Source organism: Somniosus microcephalus, chromosome 3, assembly GCF_052327205.1.
Source record: "Somniosus microcephalus isolate GS21.2 chromosome 3, FLI_Smic_1.0, whole genome shotgun sequence".
Lineage (NCBI taxonomy): Eukaryota > Metazoa > Chordata > Chondrichthyes > Squaliformes > Somniosidae > Somniosus > Somniosus microcephalus.
In genome coordinates, this window is record NC_140989.1 from 42,289,071 (window position 1) to 42,306,569 (window position 17,499).

General features: G+C 43.3%; 2 long non-coding RNA genes across 2 annotated transcripts in view; both read left to right on the forward strand.

Annotated features, from left to right (window-relative positions):
- The window catches only part of LOC147121004 (uncharacterized), a 504,333-nt gene that overhangs the window by 310,195 nt on the left and 176,639 nt on the right, over positions 1-17,499 (forward strand). The gene's annotated exons all lie outside the window — the stretch shown is intronic.
- Positions 983-2,798, forward strand: LOC147121006 (uncharacterized). The gene is made up of 2 exons (XR_015075985.1): positions 983-2,218; positions 2,318-2,798. It is a non-coding gene; the product is annotated as an uncharacterized LOC147121006 (long non-coding RNA).

Sequence of the window (17,499 nt, forward strand, 5' to 3'; positions counted from 1 at the left end):
GTGACTGGCCCAACATCTGGATGAATATCAGATTACGAGAATTTTGAAATAGAAATGGAAAGAGTGGTAGAGGTTGAGGTGTTCAAACATGGAGAAGACATTTGCATCAACATATGGCTGGTGAACCTATTGAAGAGAAAGACTGAAATTCATGGACAACTGGAAGAGAATCACTGGAGAAGATTCGCTTAGAAAGGATGGTCTCCATTTCAATTGGTCAGAGTTTGGTTGGGTATATTGAGGTAGCTATTGGGAAGAATTTAAATTAACAGAAAGAAAGAAAGACTTGCATTTATATAGCACCTTTCATGACCTTAGGATGTCTCAAAGTGCTTTACAGCCAATGAAGTACCTTGGAAATGCATTCACTGTTGCAATGTAGAAAATATGGCAGCCAATTTGCACGCAGCAAGGTCCCGCAAATAGCAATGTGATAATGAGCAGATCATCTGTTTTTTGTGATGTTGGTTGAGGGATAGATATTGACCTGAACAGCGGTGTAGAGTCCCTGCTTTTCTTTGAAATAGTGCCACGGGATCTTTTACGTCCACCTGAGAGGGCAGACGGGGCCTCGGTTTAACATCTCATCAGAAAGTCACTCCTTTGGTATTGCACTGGTACGACAGCCTAGATTTTGCGCTCAAATCTCTGGAGTGGGACTTGAACCCACAACCTACTGATCCAGCGGCGCGAGTGCTACCCACTGAGCCACAGCTGACACATGGGGTAGAAATTGGTTCACGCTGGCAGCCCATCATGAACTGGACGCAGGGATTGATCCCTGTGCCGGAACAGGCAGGCCCAAGATGTGAATGATATTGGGCCTAGGGCCTTATTATAATGAGACCAACAAGCTGTGGACCTCTACTGTGCATCCCCAGGCAGCTCGCTGGCGATGCGAGGTTTAATGTAGGGCCACTATGACGGAGGTAGGTTCTGGAAGGGGGGGGTGAGACAATTGAGAGGGGACCGAGGTGTGGGTTGGCAGCGGCCTGCAGTAGTACTAAAGAGCCAGGAGGAGCACTCCAGGACTATTAAAAAAAAAACTTACCTTTTGTGGCAGCCTCTAGCAGTCACCTTAAGGACCATTGGTTAAGCTGCATGTAGGCCAAGTAATCCTGAGCAGAGCAGGCCCAATGCCGGTTTCACTCAGGGTATATGAATTCCTGGAATGGGTCCTAAAACAGGCGTTAGGCCGCTAATTAACATATTCAAGAGGCCTGACGCATGTTTTAGGCCGACTCCAGAGACACCTCTACAGCACCCAAAGCGAAATGGCATCGGATGTGTTCCCAGCGCTGTTCAGGCACAAGATGTTGGCTCGTAAATTGAACCCCTGTTTTCTGCCAGAAAAATGGGTGCAACAAGGTCCAATTTCATCTCAATTGAGCCTAGGGTAAATTAACTAAATCTGTGTCGTTCATTTCGGCTAGGTACTCAGAGCAAAACACTCCTAATTGCTGCATTTTAGGCTAAATTAAAGATTATAAGAAAGGGGTTACAACCCTTAAAACAGCAATCTGATAAGCTTTTAAAATATTTTATGTCAATGTCAGAGCTATCAAAAATAAACTGTTGGATCTACAGACATACGCAGTGACAGAGACATTGGATATGAGAGGTCTTTCTGAGATATGGCTGGATGTTAATGATAGATCAGAAATCCAACTTAAAGGGGACGAGTGGTTCAGACAGAATAGAACAGGATGGAAAGGATTGTGTGTGGCTGTATTTGTTAATGTGAATCCAGCTGTTCAAGAAAGACATTATTTTGGTAAACAAGTTACAGCTGAAGCTAATTGGGTTCAACGTGTCATGCTATTGGCCCCAAATTGGTCATGGGACCTTGTTATGTGTTTCCAACTCAGGGACCTCATTATAATGAGGCATTCTGGGCACAAAGTACAAAGGCATCTAAATCGCAAAATACATCACCAAGAGTATATTACATGTTTGCAATAGACTGCCCAGGGAAGTAATCGAGCATGACAACACCATTAATTAATAAGGGGCTAGACAAACATTTGGCAAGAAAACCAACAGAGGAATCTGGGTAGTAATCTGTGTATTCTGTTTTGGAACTCTGAGCCTGGCCAGATGGATTGAATGGCCTTCACCAGTCCTGTACTGTTCCTATGAAAGATACTTCTTCAGAAATCTCAGGTCTTCAGAGAAAGCTCTATGCAGATTCAACATCAGAAATGTATCTTTTTATAAGGTAGTAAATAGCTGCAGTTATTTTCTCCTGCACTTCTAGAAACATATTTAGTTGAAGTTCATTTCAGTTGTCCTTCTCTCACTTGCTTTCCCCTTCTAGTGCAGGGGTTTGATTCCACGAGAGCTCTTGGATTCCTCACCCAAGAGCCCACTATTTCTGTCTGGGCCTTCACGAGTGCCGGCTGCCTGTTGCGCTGTGTGGGATATCACAGCTAAGCTTAATCCTTTATTCGCCCAACATCTGAACATGTGCACTTCCAGAGAGTGTTGCCGGACAGCAAGCAGCAGAAGTAACCCTGCTGAAGTCAATTGGAGTCCCCCTACAAGCTGCGATCAGTTAACTCAGCACAGGCTGGGGAATAAACATTTTAGTCTGTACAGCTGTCATAGGATTTGTTAAAAGCATAAACGAATTTAGGAGACAGTGACGAGTAAAGCATTGAAGTGATTTTTTTCCTTTTTTGATAGCTATCAAGCATAATGTATGCGTGGCATCAAAATAAGAATTAGGATTTTAAATGCAAGCCTTCCTGATTAATGAGAAACTGGCTTCAGAAGTAACAAAATCAAGTTGCCATCAGTTGTTTTTAACAAGCTTCTCCTGTCATGATATTTAATGCTTGTGACATCCCAAAGAAAAAATTGTTCCAGCACCAGTTACCAGGAAGGGAGTATCATGATTTTTCATGAACTTTGTTCAACTAGCATTCTGACACAAATCAGCTGTGACATCTCTGAGGCACTGCAACATCTGATCTGCAACCATCTTATATCACAGAAGAAGCAAACATTGTTTGATAGATGACATATCAGGAGGATAATGAACCGAAACAAATCAAAATTAAAATGATCAAAATATTGATGTCACTCAGTGCCATCGTAGCATTAGATTCCTTCAAATAATGTGACTTGCAGTTATAAATGTTGCCCTGAATAATTTCAACTGCTCCAAAGCTGCGTGTTTCTAAACTCAGGTTGATCACTAGGGTCATGCAACAAGCAAGGGTGGGGGGAGGGTGAACAGCCAGAGGTTGTGGTCCATATCGGTACCAACGACTTAGGTAGAAAGAGGGATGAGGTCCTGCAGGCAGATTTCAAGGAGCCAGGAAAGAGATTAAAAAGCAGGACCTCAGAGGTAATAATCTCCGGATTACTCCCGGTGCCACATGCTAGTGAGTATAAACATAAGAGGATAGAGCAGATGAATGCGTGGCTGGAGAGATGGTGCAGGAGGGAGGGCTCAGATTCCTGGGGCATTGGGACCGGTTCTGGGGGAGGTGGGACCTGTACAGGCCGGACGGGTTGCACTTCAGCAGGGGAGGTTTGCTAGTGCTGTTGGGGAGCTTTTAAACTAATTTGGCAGGGGGATGGGCACCAGGATGTAACATTAGAAAGGGGAAATAAAGCGCTCAAAAGTTTGGGAGAGGCACAGAGCACTAAAGTAAGAAATAGTAAGGTATTAGGTGGGGTCCAATGAAGCGAGAATACAGGATGGTCTAAGATGGGTTTACAGTGTGCGTATGTGAACGCACAAAGCGTAGTAAACAAGGTAAGTGAGCTGCAGGCACAAATAGCCACATGGGAATATGATGTTGTGGCAATAACTGAGACCTGGCTCAAAAAAAGGGCAGGATTGGGTATTAAATATTCCTGGTTATAAAGTGTTCAGCAAAGATAGGGAAGGAAAGATAGGAGGTGGTGTGGTAGTATTGGTCAAGGAGAATGTTACAGTGCTGGAGAGGGAGGATGTCCTGGAGGGGTGAAGGACAGGATCTATATGGCTAGAGTTAAGAAATAATAGAGGTGCCATTACACTACTAGGTGTATTCTATAGACCACCAAATAGTGGGAAAGATATGGAGGAGCAAATTTGCAGAGAAATTACAGAGAGGTGCAAGAACTATAGAGCAGTAATAATGGGGGACTTCAACTATCCTAATATAGACTGGGATAGTAATAGCATAAAGGGCAGAGAGGGGGAAGAATTTCTGAAGTTTGTTCAGGAGAACTTTCTTGATCAGTATGTTTCCAGCCCAACGAGGGAGGAGACATTGCTGGATCTGGTTCTGGGGAATGAGGTAGGTCAAGTGGAGCAAGTGTCAATGGGTGAACATTTAGGGAATAGTGATCATAGTATCATAAGGTTTAGATTAGCTATGGAAAAGGACAGGGAGCAATCTAGAGTAAGAATGTTTAACTGGGGGAAGGCCAATTTCAGTGGGATGAGAACAGATCTGGCCCGGGTAAACTGGAATCAAAGATGTGTAGCCAAAACTGTAATGGAACAATGGGCTGCCTTTAAAGAGGAAATTAAAGTTTGGGTACAGTCGAGGTACATTCCCACGAGGGGGAAAGGTAGGGCAACTAAAGTCAGAGCTCTCTGGATGACAAAACAGATAGCCAATATGATGAAGCAGTAAAAGAGTGCGTATGACAGATGTTAGGTTGCAAATACATCTCAGAATCAGGCTATATGTAGAAAGGTTAGAGGAGAATTGGGAAAAAAAATGAGAGGGGCAAAGAGAGGGTATGAGAATAGAATGACAGCCAATATAAAAGGTAACCCAAAAGTCTTCTATAGGCATATAAATAGTAAAAGTGTAGTAAAAGGGGCTGATTAGGGACCAAAAAGGAGACCTATGCATGGAGGCAGATAGTATGGCTGAGGTACTAAATGAGTACTTTGCATCTGTTTTCACCAAGGAAGAGGATGCTGCCATAGACATAGTGAAGGAGGAGGTAGTGGAGACACTTGATAGTCGAAAATTTGATAAAGAAGAGGTATTAGAAAGGCTGGCTGTACTTAAAGTAGATAAATCACGAGGAGCAGATGGGATGCATTCTAAGATGCTGAGGGAATTGAGGGAGGAAATCGTGGAGGTACTGGCCATAATATTCCAATCCTAGATACGGGGGTGGTGCCAGAGGACTGGAGAATTGCAAATGTTACACCATTGTTCAAAAAAGGGTGTAAAGATAAACCCCGCAACTACAGGCCAGTCAGTTTAACCTCGGTAGTGGGGAAGCTTTTAGAAACAGTAATCAGGGACAAAATTAACAGTCACTTGGATAGGTGTAGATTAATTAAGGAAAGCCAGCACGGATTTGTTAAAGGCAAATTTGTTCGAGTTTTTTGATGAGGTAAGAGAGAGGGTTGACGAGGGTAATGCGGTTGATGCAGTGTACATGGGTTTCCAAAAGACGGCTTTCCTTAATTAATCTCTGTTTCCTCTCACTTAGCCAATTTCATGTCCATGCTGCCAACAAAGTTGAAACCCATGGAATAAAAGGGACAGTGGCAGCATGGATATGAAATTGGCTAAGTGACAGGAAACAGAGAGTAGTGGTGAACGGTTGTTTTTCGGACTGGAGGAATGTATACAGTGGTTTTCCTCAGGGGTCGGTACTAGGACCACTGCTTTTCTTGATATATATTAATGACTTGGACGTGGGTGTACTGGGCACAATTTCAAAATTTGCAGATGACACAAACCGTGGAAGTATAGTGAACAGTGAGGAGGAGAGTGATAAACTTCAGGAAGACATAAACAGGCTGGTGAAATGGGCGGACATGTGGCAGATGAAATTTAACGCAGAAAATTGTGAAGTGATACATTTTGGTAGAAAGAATGAGGAGAGGACATATAAACTAAAGGGTACAATCCTAAAGGGGGTGCATGAACAGAGAGACCTGGGGGTATATCTGCACAAATCATTGAAGGTGGCAGGGCAGGTTGAGAAAGCAGTTAAAAAGGCTTTAAAGGCTAAAAAGGGATCCTGGGCTTCATGAATCGAGGTATAGGGCTAGAATTTCCCAGGGCCGTGGAGGTGGGAATGGAAGCGTGTGGGGTGTTAAAATCGTGAAATCGGGGGGGGGGGGCACGACCCCATTCCACCCCCCAACCTGCCTCCATGCCCGTTTCCCAGGAGGCGGGTACCCAACCTGTGCTGGGAGCCGCCTCCCCGAAACAGGGCGCTACCGAATTTTGCGCCCTAAGTATATTAAAATACATTATTATAAGAGTAACAGAAATTAAAGTGGGTTACAGTGAAACCATGAAGCAGTGATTATCATGACACTTGACAGATTGTCATTGCTTCCTGAACCACGATTGTTTCCACATGCATTAGTCCATGGAAGGTTATTGGGATTGACCCTGGGCATGCCAATGTAAATGCCTTGCGGGTGTCGGTGCTCTCGGCAACCCGAGCCAATTTTACCTGAGATTTGCCTTTGTTGCCGTTGTTTGTGGCTCACTCCCGTTCAGCGAGCTAATGTGCCTCAAAAGTAAGAAAAAGAATGGACGTGTGCAGGCAGGTTTTTCTGCACTTGATTTCATTTAGTATTTATCATCACTTTTATCTTTCTCATAGCCAATCTTGAGAGCTTTGACTGGAATAATCGATTCCAGGGTCCCTGAAAATGAACTTATTACCATTTGATTGTGCACAGTGAAGCCATTTGTATGATATTGGAATTTTCTGTTTTAATGAGGTTGTGGTTGCAGATCAAATGCATGTCCATGTGTGGATACTCCCTTTGGATGACTCAAATGAGTTAGTTATCCATCAGTTGTGAATGTGGTGCAGTGAGGAGTGCGTAAAACATAGAAATCAAATCAGATTGCTTTCTTTTCTATTTTTTTTGGTTTTGTAGTATTGTTCTTCATTTCAACAATGTGATTCTTTCCTTTGATCTTTCGGATTCCTCACATTTAATTTGTACTCAGATCTTATTTTTTGATCTTGCTTCTGCTCTGTTTCCCCCCCCCCCCCCCACCCCGTAGTCGTCTGTTTTATTTCACTTCAATATTTTGCTCTGCGGAGGCGGGATGGCGGCAGGAGAGCTGGTTGCCGGGTTCCGGTCCCGCTCCCGTCTGTAGCCGCTCTCTCAAATTTTCCGTAGAATGGCCTTGTTAAGCCCACCCTGCGGGGTTCCTGGCCAATTAACAGGAAGCGAGTCGGATGACGTCATTTGATGACGTGTCATCAGCCGGTTTCCTTAAAGGGACCACAGCCACATTGATTTTGACAGTCGTGCTGTCAGTGTTCTGGCAGGATTGAGGTGCTGCTGCAAACACTGACAATCATGGCACAAAGGTGTACGTCTGCACCCAGGCTCTCGCATGACTCCCTCCACATGCTTATGGAGGGAGTCACAGCATGCAGGGAGATTCTCTTCCCTTCCCATGGGCGGAAGAGACCTCCCCAGGAGACCAACGCAGTCTGGTTGACTATTGCACAGGAGGACACAAGCAGGGATGTCCTCAGGAGTACCTAGCTGCAGTGGTACAAACCTTTCAATGATCTCAGTAGATCACGAAACGTTACTACAATGCGACACTCAACCTCACCCTGCTGTGCCACTTATCACATCCCCATCACTCTGCCTTCCCTACCCTACTCCTGCACATCCTTACTCACACCAACTTACCTTGCACCTCCACCCATCCCCCTCTATCTACATTATCACTTCCCCATCTCACTAGCCACCCCTCACACTCACCCTCATCCTACTGCAAGCATACCACCTAACAACACACAAGAGTAAGCACTTAAGTGGTTTAGCCAATGTTCACGTCAAGTTTCTGGTAATGTGTTGTCATACGGTAAAATCTATATTTTCAACACTTCACCTTATTGGACAGATCTGTGTGCACCTTGAGAAGTGTCTTACTGAGTTCCAGTGAATGTTGAGACATAACTTGCCCCCCCCGCCCATCTGTTATAGTGATGAGTGTGTATGGAATGGCTTGGACATTAAAGAGATGCTTCACGGTGCTGGTGTGGGATGGTGTCAACCTGGCGCATCATGTGGCAGCCAGGGTTAACAGCGTCAAGTGAAGTAAATCTGGCCATGGTGATGCCATCGCTGGCCTCCCGGGCAGCAGTGTTGTCAGGGGCTGATGCCCTTTGTCCTGTGCAGCATCAGGTGATGGCGGAGAAGGTTGGTGATGTTGTTGGTGATATTGGTGTGCCTGGTGATGTCGGTGTTGGGGCTGATCGTGGAGGGATTCAGAGGACCAAGGTCTGATTTTTTCAAGGGCACCGATTTTGCTGCAATAGATGTCAGCTGCAGGTGAGATGACAGAAGCGATCTGTCAATGGTGAGAGAGGTTGTTCCAATGAGGTGACACTGATTATACAGTTGACTCTAAACACTTGCAAGCTAAAGAAATCTCTATGTCTTACAAATGCAGTAACCAACAGTTTCTGAGCTCTGAAACTGACCATCTGCAATGTGGCATCCTTTACACCACTTCTGCAGCTGTCAGTTTATCAGGTACATCAGAGCAGACTCAACTCATGCCAGGGTGAGCTGGCGTGTTTCCCAAACAGCAGGTAATCCCTGGGGGAGAACATAAAATTGCAAGGTAGCCTCAAAATAGCATTAAATTGGCCGTTAACAAGCCATTTAATGATTTAAATTATCTCCCCCGCCGCTTGGTGTCGGGTCAGTTCTGCACAGACAGGCCCGACACCTGGGAGACTCGCGTGGAGGCGGGTTGACAGTGGGTTTCCCGCCCGCTGTCAATCTTTGCTATTTTGACAGCTGACCCGCCTCCAAGTCCCTCCTCTGAGCGCTGGCAAAATCCAGCCCATTGTCTCTGACTCACAAGTAGCTGACTGAATACAGAAGCCCTAACTCTCTCCATCTTATTTCCACAAACAAGGCTTCAGTATTGAGTCTCTCAAAGACCAGAGCTCGGAGATAAAACTGCGGAAGATCATGAGACAGAATGAAGCCTTTGATCATAGAATCATGCAGCACAGAAAGAGGCCATTCGGCCCATTCATTCTGCACCTGCGCTCAAACAATTATCTACTTAGTTCCATTCCTCTGTTCCTTCCGCATGCACTTTTAGTTTTATCTTTTTCAAATATTGATTCATTCTTTTTTTAAAAGCTGTTATAGATTCTGCTCCCACCACTGTTTCTGGTAGGGTATTCAATGTTCTAACAATTTCCTGCGTACAGTGGCAGCTGGTGATCATTTTGACAGAAGAAACATAGCTATACATACCTAACCAAGCCAGCATGTTATGGTTGCTGTTTCCTAAATGTTCCTCTACTCTTACACTACCTCTTTGCCCCACTTAAGTTTTTACAACTATATAGAGCTCTGCCTCCTCCTTACAAACATAGTGGTCTAGCAAGCAGTCCTGGCTGCATTATAGAAACCTTTTCCTTTCTTTCTTTTATCACTTAAACTAAATATGATTAAAACTATTTGTATGGTGCAGAAACACTGAGGTGGACTGGTTGGGCCAAATGGCCTGTTTCCATGTTATAATTTCTATTCTTTCTATGTATTTCCATATACTTTTATTCAGTTTGTCTCTGGATAAATTGGCCTAGAAATTCAATGGTTGGGTCCCAGTAACATCTTCATTGCTGTCCAGCAGGTAGGTAAACTGGACGAATTTAACTGCCCGCCCAGTTTTTTCCGGGTGGATAAGGTTAAGATCAAGCGCGTGTGGAACAAGCAAAGTGGAGCAAAGTTCCATAGCAGTGTTGACAAAATAGAGACTGAGATGAAGGTTTGTGATAGAGGAAGACAGATGAAGCCTGTTATAAATCTCATCATTCATCAAGAAACTACTCATGAAATAACACTGGACGGCCAGCTGGTGGCGCCGTCCAAGGAGTCTAAATACTCGGGCGTCGGCCCCAGCTTTCCAGGGGCATTTTGTAAGACAAGGAACTAGTGAAGTACAACTAGACCTCCATGTTCTGAAACAAGTTGATTAAAGCCTTGCTTTATACTCAAACCAAGTGTGTAGTGAGTTTTATTACGTCAAAGCCTACAAGGCAGGGGAAAGATTTCATATCAGCTGGCCATCTCTTGTTAAAGAATAGAATATGTAATTTTAAATAACAAAGAAAAACACCAACACTTTAAAGTGGGATATTACAAACCAACACTGACCTGAAGTTTCAGCAACAAGGAAAACAAATACATTAAATACTTTGATTTAGCAAAAGTGACTGTGCACGATATCTGGCTATTAATCAAATTAAAACCCATGTTAAATGTATGTGCATTTATCTGATCTTTCCCCATCTACAAGACATATATTACTGTGAGCAGTTAATGTTCTATTTGCTGGAGGCAGCCAGTGGCCATATTTCATGCAAAATGGGTGTGGAAATAGGACCGTATTACTGTGTTGAAGTTAGTGCAAATTCTAATTACATTAATTGTTCTGAAACACTTCAGTAATATCTAAGCCAAGACTTGATTTCCACTGATACGATTGACAGCATTCAGCGCACTCCTGAGCACAGAAATCCTAGAAATTGATCCTACTATTTAGTGGCACAAAACTGAGGTTAGTGCCATGGGATTCTGTTGCAGTGGGTATTTTATCATTCCCAAATTGGCATCACAAGAATTTATAGAAGAATGATGGGCAGGGATAGGCTCACAGTGCAGCAACTCAAATGAACCATTGCCTTGAAGGATTTACAGAGCGATGCACCAAAACAGTTTCTTTTTTCTTTATTTCCTCATAATTAACCATTGATAATAGCTCAATGCATTTTCAGTACTTATGCCACAGCTTGAATCTCTCGCACATCGGTTACAAAGAGCCTGTTGATAATTGATATCTGCCATGATAAGTGCCACTTGCAAGCAACAAAATGGTATGAAAAAAAGTTGTTGCAAATATAACAACAACAACAACAACTTGAATGTCATATTGAATGTGACAACCCTGGTGTATTTGGGGCAGGGCCTAATTCCTAGTACTGTAGACTGATTGTAGCTTGTCACTTTAAATTTTATTCAGCCTGGCCAACTCCTTTTTAAAACAATGTTTGAACACGTGCATAGTATTTATAATCTTTCTGTTGTGCTGTCAATCACAAACCGTAATTCGATGATATTAAGAGTTTCAGAAAGGCATTTTCAGTATACCATTGCAAGTACTGCTAAAAAATTAATTTCCCTAAGATCGCCCATGCTGTGCCTCATTCCTTGCTGGTGACCTGCTTCCTATCTCCACCATTGTAACACTGAAAGGAGCAGCAAAGAGGTGTGCAAGAATGGATAGGGGTGATTCATCCTCTTTATTCTTTTTTTTTTACCTTTCTCTATGGAAAACTGCTTGACACTTCTGTGCAGTGGCATGGCCAAGGTTGATGAGAATTATGGCACGCAGATCTCCATCTCACCATTCAGTGACACACACGAGCTCCAACATGCTGTTATAATATTATAAAATCAGTTCTGCAAATGTGGCATGGGACTTCAACGCGCTCTGGCTCAGAGCATCATTCTACACAACGTACTGCTTGTCAGAAGTGTGCTATTGAAGACTAGAGAGGGTGCTCGTGATTGGCCAGGGGCACCACCGTGATTTATAACTTGTCAGGATCAGAGCTGTTCATCTTCACAGATTACATCTCTGCATGAAAATAGGTTTCACTCATGCACGACATCGTCGGAATAAAAGCTGTTAAATAACACAGTGATTATACAGGGAAGTAACATCGATCATTACCTTCAGATCCATTTTAGTCTTTTAGTGAACAGCATGCAGCCATATGTATTAAGATGAAAGCCATACTTTCCTTCTTGAATTAACATAAAATTTTAATGAGGTAGTCCAAAGATGTGCGGGTTAGGTTGATTGGCTATGATAAAAATTGACCCTTAGTGTTAGGGGGATTAAATACGTGGGGTTATGGGGATAGGGTGGGATATGTGTTGGTGCAGGGGTTACGGGGATCGGGTGGGATATGTGTCGGTGCAGGCTCGATGGGCCGAAATGGCCTCTATCTGCACTGTGAGGTTTCTGTGATTTCTGTGAGAACTCTGTTGATTAATGGTTGCGGAATAAAAGTGTTAAACTGTAATGAGTGCCGGCTCACAAATTGTCCATTGTGGGCAGGCACATTACAATTCAATAGTAACGTGAGCTTTAAATAATATAACACATTGAATACAAGTGCTTGAGTCATTAAAAGTTTACTGTATTTGGATAAATGGCATAGCTTGAGGCTACAATGTTTGAATGCTTCTATCTACTCTCTGCCTGACCAATGTACCTTGAATCTTTATTGCTTTATTAAACTTGGCTCAGAAAAATGGCCACAATATCTGTTCATTGTCATGCAAAGTTTTTCCCTCCTTTGTCTCGCTATGGAATTCAGCATAACGGTGAGAAAAACAAATAAATACTTAGTCAATGCAAAGTGCCACTGCAGGATGTTGTACAGGACAAGCCAAAGCCTTGAAGGGCAGCAGTGGCTGGGCAAAGTGGCAATATATTGAAAATGATCAAATTCAGCCCTGTGACTAAAATTATACAGTCCAGAAATTCAAATGCTGCTAATTTATCAATAAATTATTTCTCACCTTCTAACCTTCCATGGTAGCAGAATATCACAGTGACATTACACCCACTAGCCACCGAGATGCTTTGATCACATATGGGTGAAGTTAGTTTTGAAGTAAAATATCTCAAACTTTGCCAACAACTTCAGGTGTGTGTGCCTCACTGAAATTGATGTGATGTTACATTGATTCTGTGATGTCTGCACCAACAGTATATTTAGTGGAAAGTTATTGGTATAAAACTGGAATTTGCAGGTTGAAGACTACTTTTCAACAATTTTTCTCTGACAATTTACTCCCCTCATCGTCCTCTTCCAAAGATATTGATTCTTTGTTGGTACATGGTTCTCCAAGCACCAGTCATGGTCTACTAGTTCACCCAGTCCTTGTGTGGGCTTAGACAGTGATTGCCAGCAGACTCGCCAATGCATCATCAACACTCGACCCTATTTTCATGTTTACCCACACACCTCTGAGATTGGTGCGTAGTGATCAGGAGGGGGAAACCCTAGTCAATTTTTCCCTCTCTAACTTTGAGATCTGAGACTAATTGTAGCACCTTTATCACCATCACAGGTATGACGTGCGAACTCAGCAGAGACTGGGGGAGTTGAGGGGGGGTGGAGTCAAGCTGAGCATCTTCCCAGTTTGTGTGGTACAGGCACCCACTTGATAAACTCACTGAGGAAAGCGCACAGCTGCGGTTTTAACTAAAGAATTGTGTCCTGCCCATTTCTGCAACTATGTCATGATCATCACGAGGATTTTCTGGCCTTTAATTTTAATGTACCATCCAATGTGTCAAAGTTGATGAGGCCAAAGGGTAACATAATATGTTATGCATTCATTGCTCTGCTTAAAACAACATGTTTATGTTGAAAAAAAATACAAAACCTGTTGGTAAAATCTTGGTTTAAAAATAAGAACAAATGCATGCACCTCTCGTACAAAACAATCCATCTTAAGTGTGCGTACATTTAGGCCTATTAAATATTAATTTATTTTTTATTTTTGCAAAAATGTTATTCCATTGTGAGGTGACTGACCAAATAAGTTGGCAGCCAAAAAAGTTTTCCAAAAGTACCATGAGCAATTTCATTTGGTCACTTTGTCCTCCTCGTTAATGTTTCATTAGTAGCTGTTTACTTTTGCGGAATTTGATTGATAGTTTTCATTCATGCTTTTCCTGCTTTTTCATTGGCCTAATCAGTTAGAATGTGTCAATCAGCTGCAAGTGTGACACCTGACGTGTGAAGGACACTACATGCACCAGACACAAGACTGTATAGATACAGGAAACTTCGCGATATCCGGCACCGACGGGACCGAGCTGGTGCCATTAGATCAAAACTTCCGGATAGACCAGCGCTAATGTTGAAGGATACGGAGGTTTTCATCTCCGTATCTGACAACAAACACTGTTGCTTAGCAACAGCTTGTAAACACTCGGCTTGTACCTTGGAAGTGTCTCTGAAGCTGTTGCTAAGCTACAGAGACGCTTTCCAGAGCCTGACTGTTTAAAAAAATGCTAGGGGAAGAAAAAAAACTGCTAGGGGAAGAAAAAAAACCTAACCAAACGGCTGCTGATTTCTGCCGTTAGATCAAGGTTTCCGGACATACAACCTCCGGATAAACCAAAGTTTCCTGTAGATTGTGTTATCCTGTATTTTTCCAGTAAAGTAAGAGTATGAAAATGTAAAGCATTCTGGAAAAAGTGGCCTCAAATGACATAAGAACTAGGAGCAAGAGTAGGCCATATGGCTCTTCGTTAAGATCATGGCTGATCTTCGACCTCAACTCCACTTGCCCATCCAATCCCCAAATCCCTTGATTCCCTTAGAGTCCAAAAATCAGTCTATCTCCGCCTCAAATATGCTCAACATCTGAGCATCCACAACCCTCAGGGGTAGGGAATTCCAAAGATTCTCTTAAATCTTTAAGATTTTACGATGTGGTGTGTTAAATATGACTCTGAGCACCTACTCATATACTTTAGCTGCAATAGCAGAACTGAAATAACAGTCCATCAGTTAGATTCTAATTACAGCTTTACCTTTTTCAAGTTTTGAGAGAGATTTGTTTTGCTCATGTTAACAAAACATTCCCTTCGTTTGTGTTATTTCAGATTATGGAGTAGCAGAAGGCTCAAGGTTAGATGTTGAATAGATTTGGAGCTGTGTATGCATTGTTAATTTGCATTTCCATATGCAAAGATGTTATAGAGTGCAAGGACGATATATTAACTCTTGGTTAATATATTAATAGAAATTACACTTTGAAGATTGGATTTATTTTTGGTCATGGTGTGTTTTGTTGTATCCGTGTGTTAATGGAGACACGGAATGCAGGAGTTGGTTTAACAGGTGTTTACTGAACAAAGTCTGGAGGTGAACTAAAAGATACAAGACGCTATACAGGCTTATATACCTGAGTGGTCACTACCGGTGTTACAGTACACAGGGGCTCTTAAAGGTACATACACTACAATTCCTCCACTTTTAGATAATTAGTACATAACATTTTAAGTAATCATTAATTAACATGTTTACAAGAACAATAATCTACACATTTGCTGCAGTTAATCAATTATAAGTCAGTCTCTCTGGAGGCTTCCTGACTCGGTCCGGATAACGCCTCGGTGGTGTAGTAGTTTTCGGTGGTGCAGTAGGTTCTTTTGGCAAGGTCGATTCGGCTTGAATGCCAGTGTCGGGTTCATCTGGTTCCAGTATCACCGGATCGGAGGTAGATACTATGGGTATCTCTGCTTCATCATTAGGCGTATAGAGTTGTGGTGTAGGTTGTCCCTTTTCGGATGACTCTATGATCTGGTCAGCATGGCGCCTTATTATGCTTTCTCCAATGTCCACGGTATACATCAGCGGTCCTAGTCGTGTGCAAATAGTTCCAGGCTGCCATTTCTCGGTACGGTAGTCCCGGGCCAAAACTTGTTGACCTATCTGGAAGGTTCTAGTTGGCCTTTCATTCATGCCTTGAAATTGCCGGTTCTCTACATCCCTTCTGATGTTTGGCTTGATCAAATCCAGCCGGCATCTTAGTCTTCTATTGAGAAACATCATGGCGGGAGTTTGGTTTGTAACCACATGTGTTGTATTCCTGTACGCAAACAAGAAGTTATCTACCTTATGTTGTAGCTTTATGTCTTCATTACCCATGGCCTTTATAGCCTTCTTGAAGGCCTGGACAAACCTTTCAGCTAATCCATTGGTGGCGGGATGGTATGGGGCGGACGTGTAGTGCTTAACCCCATTGTTTTTTAAGAACTTCCTGAATTCTTTGGACACAAATTGCGGTCCATTATCAGAACAGATCTGTTCAGGCAGCCCATTCCTGGCAAATATGGTCCTTAATGCTGTGATGGTTTTTTCCACGGTGGTGGAGGACATCTTTATTACCTCCGGCCACTTGGAGTGTGCATCAACCGCGATTAAAAACATTGAGTCCATAAATGGACCAGCAAAGTCGATATGTACCCTTTGCCATGGAGATGAGGGCCACTCCCATGGATGTAGAGGGGCTTGTGGTGGGGTGTTTTGGACCTTCTGGCATCCTAGACAGCTCTTGGTCATTTCTTCGATGTCTCCATCGATACCTGGCCACCACACAAACGCTCTGGCTAGGTTCTTCATTTTCACTCCACCCAGATGCCCCTCGTGAAGCTCCTTTAGCACTTTATCCTGGAGTTTGGGTGTAATCACCACTCTGGATCCACACATCAAGGTTCCTCGGCACACTGACAGCTGTTCTCTTCTTTGCGAGAATGCTGGCAACAGTGGTTCGCCATGTGCTGGCCATCCCTTCACCGTTAAATCGTAGACTCGTGAGAGAGTCGGGTCATTTCTCGTTTCCTTTTCAATGGTAGAATTTGTTACTGGTAGACATTCCACTATGGTTGAGTGGAACATCTCCACTGGGTCCACTGTAGGTGCCTCTTCTACCGTTGGCAACGGTAGGCGCGATAAACCGTCAGCATTTCCATGCTGTTTTGATCCTTTGTATTCTATGTCATATTGGTGTGCCCCTAGGAAAAGGGACCACCTCTGTAGCCTTTGCGCTGTCATAATGGGAACGCTCTTTTTAGGGTTGAATATGGAGATGAGGGGTTGATGGTCAGTCAACAAGGTACATTTTTGTCCGTGTAGGTAATGGTTGAATTTCTTCACTCCCCACACCAGGCTGAGTGCTTCCCTGTCGATCTGGGCATAGTTACGCTCAGCTGAGTTCAATGAGCGTGACGCAAAAGCTATCGGCCGCTCCGAGCCATCAGGGAATCTATGCGATAATACCGCTCCTACGCCGTAAGGGGATACATCGCACGCCAGTCTGATTGGCAGTGATGGGTTGTAATGAGCCAACACTTCCTTGGACGTGATCAAGCCTTTGCATTTATGGAAGGCATGTTTACAGTCTTCGTTCCATTTCCAAATTACTCCCGTTTGTAGCAGTGCGTTAAGAGGGTGCAGAACAGTTGACAAGTTCGGTAAAAATTTATGATAGTAATTTATCAATCCCAGGAACGACCTTAATTGTGAGACATTTTCAGGTGCTGGGGCTTTTATGACCGCTTCAATTTTTTCAGGTGACTTATGCAACCCTTCTTTGTTAATTATATGGCCACAATATGATATTTGTTTCTGGAAAAATTCGCACTTGGGGCGATTTGCTCGTTGGCCCCGTTCTCTCAGCCTAGTGAGCACCTGCTCCAAATTGGCAAGGTACTCGTTGTCGTTTTCTCCTGTTACAAGGATGTCGTCTAGGTAGCATTGAGTCCCCGGAATCCCTTGCAGGACTTGCTCCATAGCTCTTTGCCAGATAGCTGGAGCTGATGCTACTCCGAAAACCAGTCGATTGTACTGGTACAGGCCTTTGTGTGTGTTTATCGTGAGATACTTTTTAGAGGCCTCCTCAACCTCCATCTG